The 13,056-nt window shown below is 41.3% G+C and overlaps 1 long non-coding RNA gene across 5 annotated transcripts in view; it reads right to left on the bottom strand.

Moving 5' to 3' along the window:
* The window catches only part of LOC125879995 (uncharacterized), a 248,571-nt gene that overhangs the window by 52,116 nt on the left and 183,399 nt on the right, over window positions 1–13,056 (bottom strand). The gene's annotated exons all lie outside the window — the stretch shown is intronic.

Below are 13,056 nucleotides of genomic sequence, written 5' to 3'. Positions count from 1 at the left end.
TGTCCTCATTTCGTCTATGATAGACATAGGCATTGGCATGGTAAGGTTAGATAAACGGAAGAGGAGAGCGAGTGGTGGAGTTACGCGAGTGGTTATGTCAGTCGGAGGCCTCCACGTGGGGAAGACAGACAGGACACTCGGCCAATCGGTCGCAGTTTTTCTTAGAACCGTATGAGAATGGTATAATTATGAGTTTTTATCTCTGGTGGAATTCACTTACATTTTAGTGTGCCACCAGCTTATTAATAGCATTTAATCTAAACAAAGAAAAGTGTAAAATTTCCAGAAAGATAAGTGTCGCTTTAAGAGAGAAGGAGACCTCTGCGGATAATTTGGATCATGCTAAAAACCTCTTCAGCATCTGGATCAGAAATAAAGTGAGCACACATTAGCAGGTGCTGGGCTAACAGACAGTCTGCAATGTGCTGAACCGCATAGGGGAAACAGTGATTTGTGACGTGAAACTTCCTTTGTCAGTGGTTTTCCAGTTTTAAACACTTTGTCTGTTTGTTTTGGAGAGGAAGAGAACTGCAGATAATTCAGCTCCTGGTAAAAACCTCTTGAACAATTAATACTGAAGGAATTCTAACTGGGAGAAGTTCAAGTGCAATCTGCAATCCTCACCACCAGATGCCTCTAAATTTCCCTAAATGTTCCTTTAATGCATCACTCTTTGAGAGGGTTTCTCAGTGTAAACATGTCCCATACATCAGGTTCAGGACTGCAGCCTACACATCAGCTATGACAGCATGGATATAATGGGCTGGTTTTGCCATTTCTCACTGCTATGAGGCTGAACACACACACGGAAGCATCATAACTCAGCGCTTTCTGGTTTGCTTTATCGTGACACGCCACAGCGTTCATGACAAAATAAGAGGTCACAATATATTTTCCTTAACTGCCGTCCCTGTGCACTCCCCAGTGCCTACAGCATTTGCATTAATCACCATCCTCATGCATTTAGTTGTTCTGAGCTGTACTGTAGAGGTTCATGTGAGGCGGTAAAACTGTCGAGAAAGTTACCAGATAAAAGATATAACACCCCAGCCCATTTTAGACGCCTCTCTCTGTCTTCATGTTTATGCTAATGAGCCTCATTATGATGCCTTATAGAAATCTGGGCCCGCACAGGAAGTCACATGATGAGGACTTGGTACACTCTTTTGGAGGTCATTCAAATTCAATGGGGACCTGGTGTAATTAATCAAAATAATGTATCCTGGAGAAACAAGGCCTGTTGGACAGCAGTGTTCAACAGCGATGGGAACACAGAGCTTATTTGACTACGTGCCAAGGTATCCATATTGGCATAGCATAGTGGAGGCAGCTTTGCATAACTCATCGTTGTTTCTCCGCACCTAAAATAATCTGGCCTAGAACCTTTGAGAAGGGGCTACAACATTGTTTTCTTTTTTGTGCTTTCTCCCACAAAATGTGTCACAGAAATGTTGCATAAGAGGCCTGTAGCTCCGTGTAAGAAAGACTTAACAGTCTGACTGTGTCGGCAGATATTGCTGCATTTATTACAAATATGAAAGTCTATGGTAAAACACTGCCCTCTGAATTACTCCTTACTGAGAGTGTCTTTAAAGAACATAGGTGCTGTGAACAGACTTAAGCTGTTAAGTCTCGATGTGCTGATATATTTTTCACTCTGGTTTCCACTTATCTTTGCTTCAAATTAATTCAGTGCATAAAAGAAATTATCAGCGGGTCTTTCTCTCACATCAGTCACAAAGGCCTTTGTGGCTGAGCATACGCAGGTCAGAAGTCAGTGCGGAAGTCATGTCCCACATTTATGGCTGAGAATATGAATAGATGATTCTATTTGACCTGCATAAAGATAATTTTGAGCCATCATAAGCCACATGGGAAAAAAGACAGTGGTTATTTTATACGACTTAAAGGGACAGTCGCCTCAAAATCAAAAATACACATTCTTCCTCTTACCTGTAGAGCTGTTTATCAGTCTAGATTGTTTTGTTGTGAGTGCTGAATGTTGGAGATATCGGCCGTAGACATGTCTGCCTTCTCTCCAATATAGTGGAACTAGATGGCACTCGACTTGTGGTGCTCAAAGCATCAAAAAATACATTTAAAAAACTCAACAGCAATGTCTCCTTCCAGAAATTATGACCCAGTTACTCAAGATAATCTGCAGACCTTGTTGTGAACCGTTTAACATAGGAACTATTTTCTTTCTACGACACCCACAGAACGAAGTTCGCCTAGCACCACTAAGCTAATGTTACAGCTCAGCCGAGGACGATGCCATGAATATTTACATCACATGCTGTCACAGGCACGAGCCTCTCTGAGTAGATGCATGGTTCCTTCTGTGCGTCGAAAGAAAGAAAGAAAGTAGTTGCTACATAAAACTGCTCACAACAAGGTCTGTGGATTATCTTAAGTAATAGTGTCATGATTTCTAGAAAGAGACAGTGCTGCTGAGTTTTATTATGGAACAGCTGATTGATGGAAGGAAGTCAGCTGATAAATCACATGATTTCTTTCTATGCAACCAATTGGTAAATCTCTCCAGGGCGCCCTATTTAAACTGCTCTGGCCTGCCTACTGTTGCTGCTTCCTCTGCAAGCCTCCTATTCCCCCGTTAAAGGGTTTTTTTGGGGAGTTTTTCCTTATCCACTGTGAGGGTCCAAAGGCCAGAGGGATGTTGTATGCTGTAAAGCCCTGTGAGGCAAATTGTGATTTGTGATATTGGGCTTTATAAATAAAATTGATTGATTGATTGATTGATAGATATTCAGGGGTGCTTTCCTGCCGCTCTCCCTGCCTTAGGTTTTCTATGTAGGCACATGGAAGGGCAGGGAGGTGTGCTCTCTCCGCCTTAGGCTTTCCACATAGGTGCGTGGAAGAGGCTTTCTGCGTGGGCCTAGGAAAGGCAAAGAGGCCCCAGAACAGAGCCATACCGCCAAAGATAATACTGCAAATGGAAATAAAGTTTTCTTTGACTAAAGTGGTCATGACTGAAGTATGTTTTTTTTAATTTCACCACCACAAGCTGAGTGCCACGTAGTTTCATTATATTAAAGAGGTGGCAGACATCTCCACTGCCGATATCTCCAACACTCTGCAACTCACATCAACACAACCTAGACTGATAAATAGCACTACAGGTAAAAGGAAAATATTTATCTTTGATTTTAGGGTGAACTGTCCCTTTAAGAGTACTGCAGTGGTATACTAGACACAGCTATGCACTTGTAGATGGCACTCTAACAGCCTGATTTTGATACTAATGAAACACAAAAATATTATTAAAAGACTTTTTTGCTACAAATATTTTACTCAGCTCCACATTAAAACAGAAAATGGTCTTGTTCCCCCCCCAGGAGCATCTTGAACTGGCACCTCTCTGTTCACTTCAGAGTGGAAACATTCAGAGCCTTCACAGCCATTTCACCAGCTGAGTTAGTTTTTCTTTAATCCACAAAGGGGCTTTAGTGTAATATGCATACACAGAAATGCCACTTCAGTTATCTGGAACTGCTGTAATGAGAGGAAACACGGTCCATTAAGGTTCATCCTCCTACGCTGCTTACTGTGATCACTGAATACTAACAAAATAAAATGAAATAAAGAATAAAAAATACAAAATAAAATGCCCCGGGGTCTCTCTGGGGGGGAGTGTCTATTCAGCCACATGCACTAACAAATTAAAAGTGGTAGGTATACAGCAGGTTATGCTTTGTTTTTTCCCCTCTCTCCTGTAGTCATAGCCCTGATATACACTGAGACATGTGATGTGAATAAATGAGTCGAGAAACATGCAAATGGTTCTATTCAGGAAACAAGAGGACACAGAATGTTCTGATAATTATGGAAATGATGTATATTATATGCTATGGACTTCACAGTCATACCTATGGGAAATTTGGTAGTGTAGTGTTAAGCTAAGCACACTGTAGAGTTTTAATAATCAAGTATGTTGTGTTAACTCACAATACATATTTTATATATCTCCCTAACAAACAGCAAGCAAGTGAACTCTGGGGGATGGAGCATGAAAAATTTTCCAGACCACAAGTGACAACAACATTCAGGAAACCTATCAAGCCCTTATTGAGCCTATGAACCACTTGCTGCTGTACCTGTTCGAGGTGCACAAAGCTTTGCAGAATTAGTGCCAGGACAAGCAGTTTTTCATGCTAAGCGTTGCACTGCCTGTTCGCTGATGCATGGACATCTTCATCAGGAACAACTGAAACAATCTGATGTTCAATTGAGCAGCCATGACTCACTGAATGTGAGCACAGGAAGTCGGTTGGTCTATGGATAGTTCCAATAAAATGTATTCAAAAAGATGACCGCTGGCTTCACAATGTTGACAAATAGAAAGACAGGCGTTTTGTGCAAGTCAACAATGAGAAAGTAAGAGGGAAAAACTGAAGTCGCTAGACGATGCAGATAATATGGTGACTGTTCTCAGGTAGTTGTTTCCTCAGTTCATGATGTCATTAAGAAATGGCAGTGCAGGGGCGTCGGTGGCTTAGTGGTAGAGCAGGCGCCCCATGTACAAGGCTGTTGCCGCAGCGGCCCGGGTTCGACTCCAGCCTGTGGCCCTTTGCTGCATGTCACTCCCCCTCTCTCTCCCCCTTCATGCTCATCTGTCCTATCAAATAAAGGTTTAAAAATGCCCAGAAAAATATCTTTAAAAAAAAAAAAAAGAAATGGCAGTGCAGCTCAAGTTGAGGTCTGGACGATTAAGAAAACCATCCAAGAGAGCTGCTCCTGGGATTGTCAAAAAGGCAAATCAAATCCCCGGTTTGACTGCAAAAGACCTGCAGGAGGACTGATCAAACTCTGGAGCAGTGGTGCACTGTTTTACTGTGCAGTGACACCTTTGAAGATATGACTTTAATGGAGGAGTCGTCAGAAGAACTGAGGAACGGATGACTGGACTGATAAAGTTAAAATACAACTTTTTGGATGCAATGAGCAGAGGTTTGTTTGGAGAACAAGGGGTGCAGATTTTAATAATAAGAACACCTGTCCAGCTGTTTAACACAGAGGGGGACTGATCAGTCTCTGGGCTTGTGTTGCAGCCAGTGTGGGGAACATTTCGCAGGTAGAAGGAAGAATGGATTCAATTTAATTCCAGCTAATTCTGGAAGCAAACATCACAGCATGTTACAAGCTAAAGAAGAAGAGAGGATGGCTTCTACAAGAGGACAATGATCCTAAACACACCTCAAAATCCACCATGGAGTACCTCAAGAGGCGCAAGCTGAAGGTTTTGCGACGGCCCTCACTGTACCCTGTATTAAACATCATTGAAAATCTGTGGATGGACCTCAAACAGCAGTGCATGAAGACGGCTCAATAATCTCTGAGAGCTAGAAGCCTTTTGCAAGAAGAATGGGTGAAAATCCTCCAAACAAGACCTGAAAGACCCTTAGCCGGTTACAAAAAGCCTTTGGAAGCTGTGATACTTGTCAAAGGGGACACTACTATGTACTGACCATGCAGGATGCCCAAACTTTTGCTTCAGGCCCTTCTCCCTTATTGTTATTTTGAAACTGTAAAAGACTGACATTAAAAAGTAGTTTGGCGTAAAATATTAAAGAAATGTGTCCTCTTTGCCGTTTGGAAATCAGTTCATCTTCTACTTATTTAACTAGTCACAGTACATGAGATTTTGAGTAGTAACTAGTAGCTACAGGCAAGCGCGAACAAAAGAAGACCCAGAAAATATTCAGAGAATTATCTCAAGTTCAAGTCAGTTTTATACAATATGTGTAGTAGGGGGTCCCTGCTCTGTCTCTCTTTGAGCTAAGGCGTCACTGGCCTGAAAAACATTGAATACCCCTGCAGTAAAGTGATGGAAATTTTCTGAATTTACCAGACTGTTGTAGCTGCTCTATTATTTGCCTCTACCCACTTAGTCGTTATGTCAACATTAATGATAGGTATTTATCAAAAGTCTCATTGTCTAAATTTGTTATGAAAGCTCCGATAGTCAATCCTACAATACTGCTGCAATATCGATATTGAGGTATCATGATATTTGATTTTCTCCATATTGCCCAGCCCTGTTCTGCAAGTTCAGTTTTATATGAGAAAGTACAGTTTTAGCTGCAAGTACAATATAACTCCATTATTATTACAACAAGCTCCCTACAGTTTAAAGATCTTTTGACACTAGTAATAATCCAATAATATAAAATAATCTTACAGTCAGATGGGCCATGCTGCTGCATAATGAGTATTTTCCTTTTGATAGTACATTTTTATGTTGTTTTCCTAGACTTAGACTTTTACCACTGTGCTATTAACTGTTTTTACATTGGTGTATGGCAACTTGACTAAAGTAAAAGAATAATTCTTCCGTCACTGCCATCTGAACTACAGCAACCCTCTGCAGTGTGAGTTCATCTCATGAATTTTTGCATTCGATTCGAAGATTTTTTTTTTTTAGCAACTATGACTAAAATCTTACTAAACAAAAGTTTTGCTATGTCTGAGCAATTTATTTAAGGCGGATGATGTCCAATCCACGCTGCACAAGGAGGATCTTAATCTCTAATAAACTCCAAAGTTCATGGTCATGTCACAAAATCTCATCAGACTGTGGTGACCAGGCCGAGGCCCCAAAGAAAGGATCGGAACCTGTTTCTACCTCATTGTGCACCTCTGAGAGGAGTCGGCATTTCCTGTCTGTTAGGATCTAGGTAACATGCTTTACTTGATGCTAATAATGCAGTCCCTCAGCCTGTCTTTAATGGAATTTAGGCCAAACGTGACAGGAATACTTCCCTCTTAAAAGTCATGCAGTCAGTTGCATAGATATAGTCTCCCGTTCGACTGCTGTGGCGGGGATGCAAGGAGTCAAGCACACTCAGCCTTTGCTCTCTGCGTGGGCTTCATCTTCTGGATATCTGTCTCTTTGGGGGCGGCCATTTTAATATTCAAACCAAGCAGAGAGAACAAGTGCAGAGGGACAGCGGCCATCTGAATAATTGAAGAGGCTCCGTAGTGCTAGAGGATCCTCTCCCTCTCTTTCTCTCTCCCCACCATATTTTCCCTTCCATCTTTTTTTCCAGCCCGGCTTCTTGAAGTTTGTCCCAGAAAGCAGTCTGGGACATGTGCTACAACAGCAGCCGATCCAACAATCCCAATAGGCTGATGGGAGAAGATAGAAAAGAGGGAAGACGGAAAAGAGATGTCTCACAGAGAGAAAGAAATATAGAGGCTAAATCCAGTTTGACAGAAAAATGGCTATGGACCAAAATCAGGGATAAAAAGAATCAACTAAAGCCATCTCTGCCCATAATTTGTTAAACACTTTTACGTAGCTTTTCCCATCTGTGTCCTTCAATTTGTTTGACAGTCTTTGAAGCCAGGATGTCTAAATAAGTCAGCGAGAAGAACTTTCTTCGTCCCCAAAAGAATTTTCAACATTCTTTCTCATTTTTACCACATCTCAAGCAGTTATATGAAAACTATTTGAAGTTCAATGAAGACGACAAAAAGTGATACATTTTGTGCTTTTTGCTAATCGTGTAAGAGCCCCTTGTTAAGAACACTTGCAAGTTAAAATCCATCTGGATGCATTTGCACTCACAAGACCAAAGCAAATTGGTAGACAGAGCTCGGCATATTTTAGAGTATTTTGATCAAGTATTTAAACTGTTTTAGGGCTCCCTGCATCCATCCGAATAAATCTTTCCATCTATCCATCTATCTGACTTCAAAAACTGAAATTAATCTTGTCAAAAACTGTTATTAATATTCATCAAGATTCAGTTAATCACACAACTTTCAAGGAGGCATATTTAATGGATTCCTTTAGAAAATGCACAGGAATACAAGCCCGGTCTAAACCATTTCCAACTTTGCCTTTTGCACTGAAAATAGAAGTAATAGAAGCTGTCAAGCTGTCAAATATGCTTCAAACTCCACATGTTGATTTACCGCCCAGAAGTCATTGGTGGGCTAGAATTCTTTGGCATTGACACTGAGTATTGCTGTTGTATGGATCCAAATAGAGCTAAATAAGACATACAGTATATTTATGTTGTCCTTGCATGAAAAACATTGTAATGAGGGAGTACGCTGTCGGAGCAGCATGTGGTTGACATTGATTTGATTGTGCAGATCTGCTGAGGCTTTCATTTACAGCAGCACGGGGTGTGCATCCCTCCCCCTTGTTCTGTGCGCTTTTATTTTTAATTTTTCTGCTCAGGAGATATCCAGGAATTAAAATTCATATTTCATCAAAGCGTGAATAAAATGCTGATAACAGGAAATATATCAAATGTATCTTTCGTGTTTTGTAGGGGAGACTGTGAAAGTCTCCCACAGTTATGTAAGTGTTACCACATTAATGCAGACACATTAGTGCAGCGTCTGAAAAAATGATAGTGAAGTAAAGTCCAATTATGTCTCGCTACAGGTCATGTGAAACCCACCAGGATCCATTTTTGTGCACCTGGATCCGAAAATTCTCTCAGATGAGATTCCCACTGATTTAGCTTCTTACACCAGGATTATATTTAATCTATGTGAAATTGCCTTTTGTTTTAACAAGCTATCCTTTTAGTTATGCATGAGGAAGAAAGTTTTGACTTTCACAGATGTTGAAAAGGCACTAAAATGTTTTAGGGGAGTGTAGGAACTGCTTTCACTTCAAGACACTAAAGTTGGTTAAATGACTAAAAAGGGGACTGAAGAATTCATGAACCAGTGTCAGATTCTGTATTGTCCACCAAATTAAGACTTTATTGCTCATTGTGCTGTGTCATGGCAAATCAGTTCACGAGTAGTTTGTCTGTTGTGTTTCACAGGACATTTAGTGGCAGAGTTTTTAACAATGATAATTAGACACATGGGGACAGAGCTGAGCTTTAGCTCTAAGGTTGAGACTCAGACGTTGGTTCAGGCAGAAATTCAATTTTCTATCATCTTATTTCTTATTATGATCCTCCAACGCACACATTTTCATCCCAGCTGTATATAAAACTTAGTTTTTCATTATACACTGAATGAATGCATCAGAGTATAGCTACCAGCCTTGAGCAAACTGTATTCTAGATGAGTGAGTGGGTATACATTGTAATTCAAAAACTCATGTGTGTGATACAGTGGATGGATTAATAGATGCACAGACAGACAAACAGATGTGGAAGATGAATTAAAGAAGTGTCTTAGTAAGTTTTAAGGCCAAAAGATACTGAATTTTACTGAATGCCATTCTTCCAATAGATATTCCCTGTGGCTGAAATAGAAAATTAATTCACAAGTATTTCAAAAACTGATTGATAATTTATTTTTTAGCTACAGTAGCCATGAAGCTGTAGGGATATCAACCTTGGTCTGTTGCTCGGTCAACTATTGAATGGAACAGCAAAAAATGTGCTTCAGACATTTATGTTCCCACCCACTTGTAGTTTCATAGTGCCACTAGTAGGTTGGAGCTGGACAGTGTTGCTGGGGAGAGGGGAATCTGGAATACTTTGCTCAGCCTGCTGCCCCCATGACCCAGCTTTGGACAAGGGGTTGAAAATGGATGGCTGGATGGCTGGATGCCTGGATGCCTAGATGGATGGATGGATGGATGGATGGATGGATGGACGGATGGACGGACGGACTAGTAGGTTGGCATGCCTTGTTTTGACGGAAACATCTCAGTGAATGTTGGATAAATTGCCATGCAATTTGGTGCATATCAATAGTCTTTCTGATTTTTGTTTATCCCCTGGCTTCTCATAAAGGTCAAAATTTCAGGTCATCCAATAATTTGGTTTATCTAACCAATCTAACATTTTATCTTCCCAGTGACCATTACAGCCTCACAGAGCAATTGATGTCAATCTTTATCATGTCAACGACCCCTAAATTGATACACATTAGGTCATGGACCCCCATTTGATATGATTTTGCTTCAGGGACCTCCATCTGAAAAAGATTTAGGTTGTTAGATACGACTTAGAGCAGAATTGTATAGCTGTCAGCTACAGTTGAGGAAATAACAGTGAAGGCAGTGAAACCTATGATCAGAGTAGTCACTCTTATAACTCTTATAACCCTTTTTCCACCCAAATCAGCATGTGTGCGCAGGTTTTTTCAAACAAACCTTGTAAAAATAGGCTACAGACTCCTTTCCCATTGCCAGTAGACCAGAGCCTGCAGACGAGCATGCCTTTCTATTTTCTTTTTTACTGGTGTGTTATGTTTGACTTCATGGACAGGCTGGAACCAGTTAGTGGAGAACATATAGCAGCATGAAGGCCAGTGAAAATGTTACGGTGGTTAGTTCTTTTAATGTCTTACTTATAGTTATATAAGTCTCTCTTTCAGTTTGGAATGATGTTTGAGTGCTGCTTGGGTGGAGATGGACTGTGTTTATGGTGGCGTGTCATTGTATTTTGCTGGTAAAGGGACTAAAAATAGTGCGTTTACTCAGATGTTGCATTTCCATCACTGCCAATCAGAACCAGAGCCAATATATATCCCTGACTACTGCAGAGTCATTTGACCCAGGTGTGATGCCGATTGTAACCTTTCCCATTACATACAAAAGCCAGATGTTTGTGGGTGTCCATATCCCCCAGCATTCACCATGGTAAAGCGATATGTGGCGTCACAGGACAATGGAGTGTGCGCCCTTCTAGTCACTCCCAGCATGTGGCGGTGCCTTGATCTTCATGTATTTGCCATCTATGCAGCCGATACAATTTGGAAAGTTCCACAGTCACCAAAAATCAGCTGCAATAGCTTCCCATTCGCAACTGAAGGAAGAAACTATGGCTGCAAAAACTTTACAGACCTCTGAAATTACGGAGCACACTGCGCTGACGCCAGTTTGTAGCTAGCTGCTACAACCTGTCAGCTTCCAGCTGAAGCTAAAACTCAAAGGGTGACTGCTGGTCTCTGTCTAATGTCTACTGGCATTTTGTGCATAGACTGATGAGAGATAAATGGTTTCAGACGGTCAAATCTACCTGCCGACATCATTAAGTACTTGAAATGCATTTCCTCGTCCATGTCTCTCAGTGGCCGGGCAGGCACAGAAAAATTCACTGTACTTCTGCCTCAGTCCGTTCAGTGGTCATACACATCATCTCCTCCAACACCTTCTCTCTTTACTGGACTGTATTATTTTCAATCAAAGTAACTCCAGGTCAACATTTATCAGCTTCAGCTCCAACAGGATCTGCTCAGTCTCAGTTGCCATATTTTTAATGAAGTTGTTGTCTGAAGACGGACACGGAAATACTTAACACAGTGGCATGTAGACCCTGCTGCCAACTAACAGTCTGGCAGTGTGATCGCAGAGCGATGCTGATACACCAAAGCACAAGTATAATTGCTCACAATGTACCAAAGGTAAGGCGTTGATTTGACGCACAGGTATAAATCCCGCCTTAGAGGTTTTTATGTCCTCTGGGAACAGGGCTTTACTCACATCGGGCTCACTCCTGTAGTGAATTAAATATTGAAAAATGTCATGTGATAGACCTCCCGGTGCAACCTGGACACATCATCAGTGACGAACCTGCGGTCAAAGGGTGTTTTGGGTCTTAACATCAGACATCAGGCCCCGACTTGTGTCCAGATAGCTCACTTCACCACTCATCACCCCTCTTGATGAAGCCAATGAGAAGCCTTTCAGCGGCTTCCAAGATGTTCTTGACGGCTCTTTGTCGCTGCTGTCCGCAGATCCCTAACAGTCCCAGGACCCGGTGTAAAGATCGCCCTGTGAAGACTCTGAAGCCCACTTCGACAGGCTCACAGGAGGCCTTCCACCCTGCCTTCAACACTCTAAACTATATAATATACAATTTCCAATTTTTTTTTGGGACCGGCTGGAACTCCCTTGAGGGCTCCTGGAGGGCCCTGAACCCCTGGTTGAGAAACACTGTCAGAGCCACTACTGTGGCTTGAGTTGTGCAAAAAGTGCCACAAATTCACCCGTCATGACTTCTCAAATGTGGGTATTTGCTGGTTTTCAAAGTCCAATTGAATATCTTTGGGTTTGAAATGTTTGCCAGACAAAATGAGCATTTTAAAGGCTTTGGAAAACTTTAATATTTTTTCTCCATTTTCTGACATTTTAATGACAAAAAGATTAATTTGGAAAATAATGAGAATAGTTAGATGCCACCCAAGTTTCTTCATTTGGTGTTTGATGATGGTGGTGAGAAGCAGTGTCTAACGCATCATTTCAAAATAAGTGACCAACTGGGTTCAGGTAATTGCTGAGGCCACAGCATACAATTAAGATCATTTTCATACTAATCAAACCATTCAGTGACCCCTAATTTCCATTTATTGTTTCTTGTTTCTCTAATAATTTATTCAGGTGACAAATTAACTATAGGCTCTCACTCAGCTCTCATTGGATTTTTTGTGTGCAATCAAAACAACATGTAATACAATCCTGGACTGATTTATATTCATCTTTGTTCTCTCTCTCGTTCTTTCTCAATCTCATAAAGCAGCGTGGCCTCATTGACCAGGAGCCAATCTGTCACGTAGCCGACTTGTGGTCCATTATGTCGTCTAATGAGACACACTGTTCATCTCAGATGAAATGAATGCGCACTCACTTGTCTGTCTGAAGGTCTGCAAGTCACTAAACCTCCTTACCTTTAAGTACCAACCCGTCTTACACACTAGCTAGTCCTTGCAGTGGATGAAGTTTTGTCTGTATATGACCATGGTCTTTAAAGGAAACCACTAAGAGGGTTTCAGCCATGGAGAGGTTGCCTAGGTTACTTTGCTTCTGACAGCATAGGTAAAAAGTAATGAATCAGTTGCACGTAAACATGCTCATTGAAGATAGCAGGTGGTGAAATAATGTAATGTTCCAGCAAGTCCAAAGCATTTGTCATGTTTGCCTGTACAGGTGATTCTAACATGGTGGACACAGGCACATTCTCTGTTCTATTAATGTGGAGGAGAGCTGAGAGGACCTCTACATGTTGAATGTGAATTTATTTATGGATGCAGACTGTGGAAATGGTCCGTTTTGGATGACTGGATAGAGACTAACGCCTGTAGGTGGCAACCATACCTCATCAACAATTG

The sequence above is a fragment of the Epinephelus fuscoguttatus genome, linkage group LG2 (genome assembly GCF_011397635.1).
Source record: "Epinephelus fuscoguttatus linkage group LG2, E.fuscoguttatus.final_Chr_v1".
Classification (NCBI taxonomy): Eukaryota; Metazoa; Chordata; class Actinopteri; order Perciformes; family Serranidae; genus Epinephelus; species Epinephelus fuscoguttatus.
Note: the sequence above shows the minus strand (reverse complement) of the source record. Positions and strands in the feature narration are given on the sequence as shown.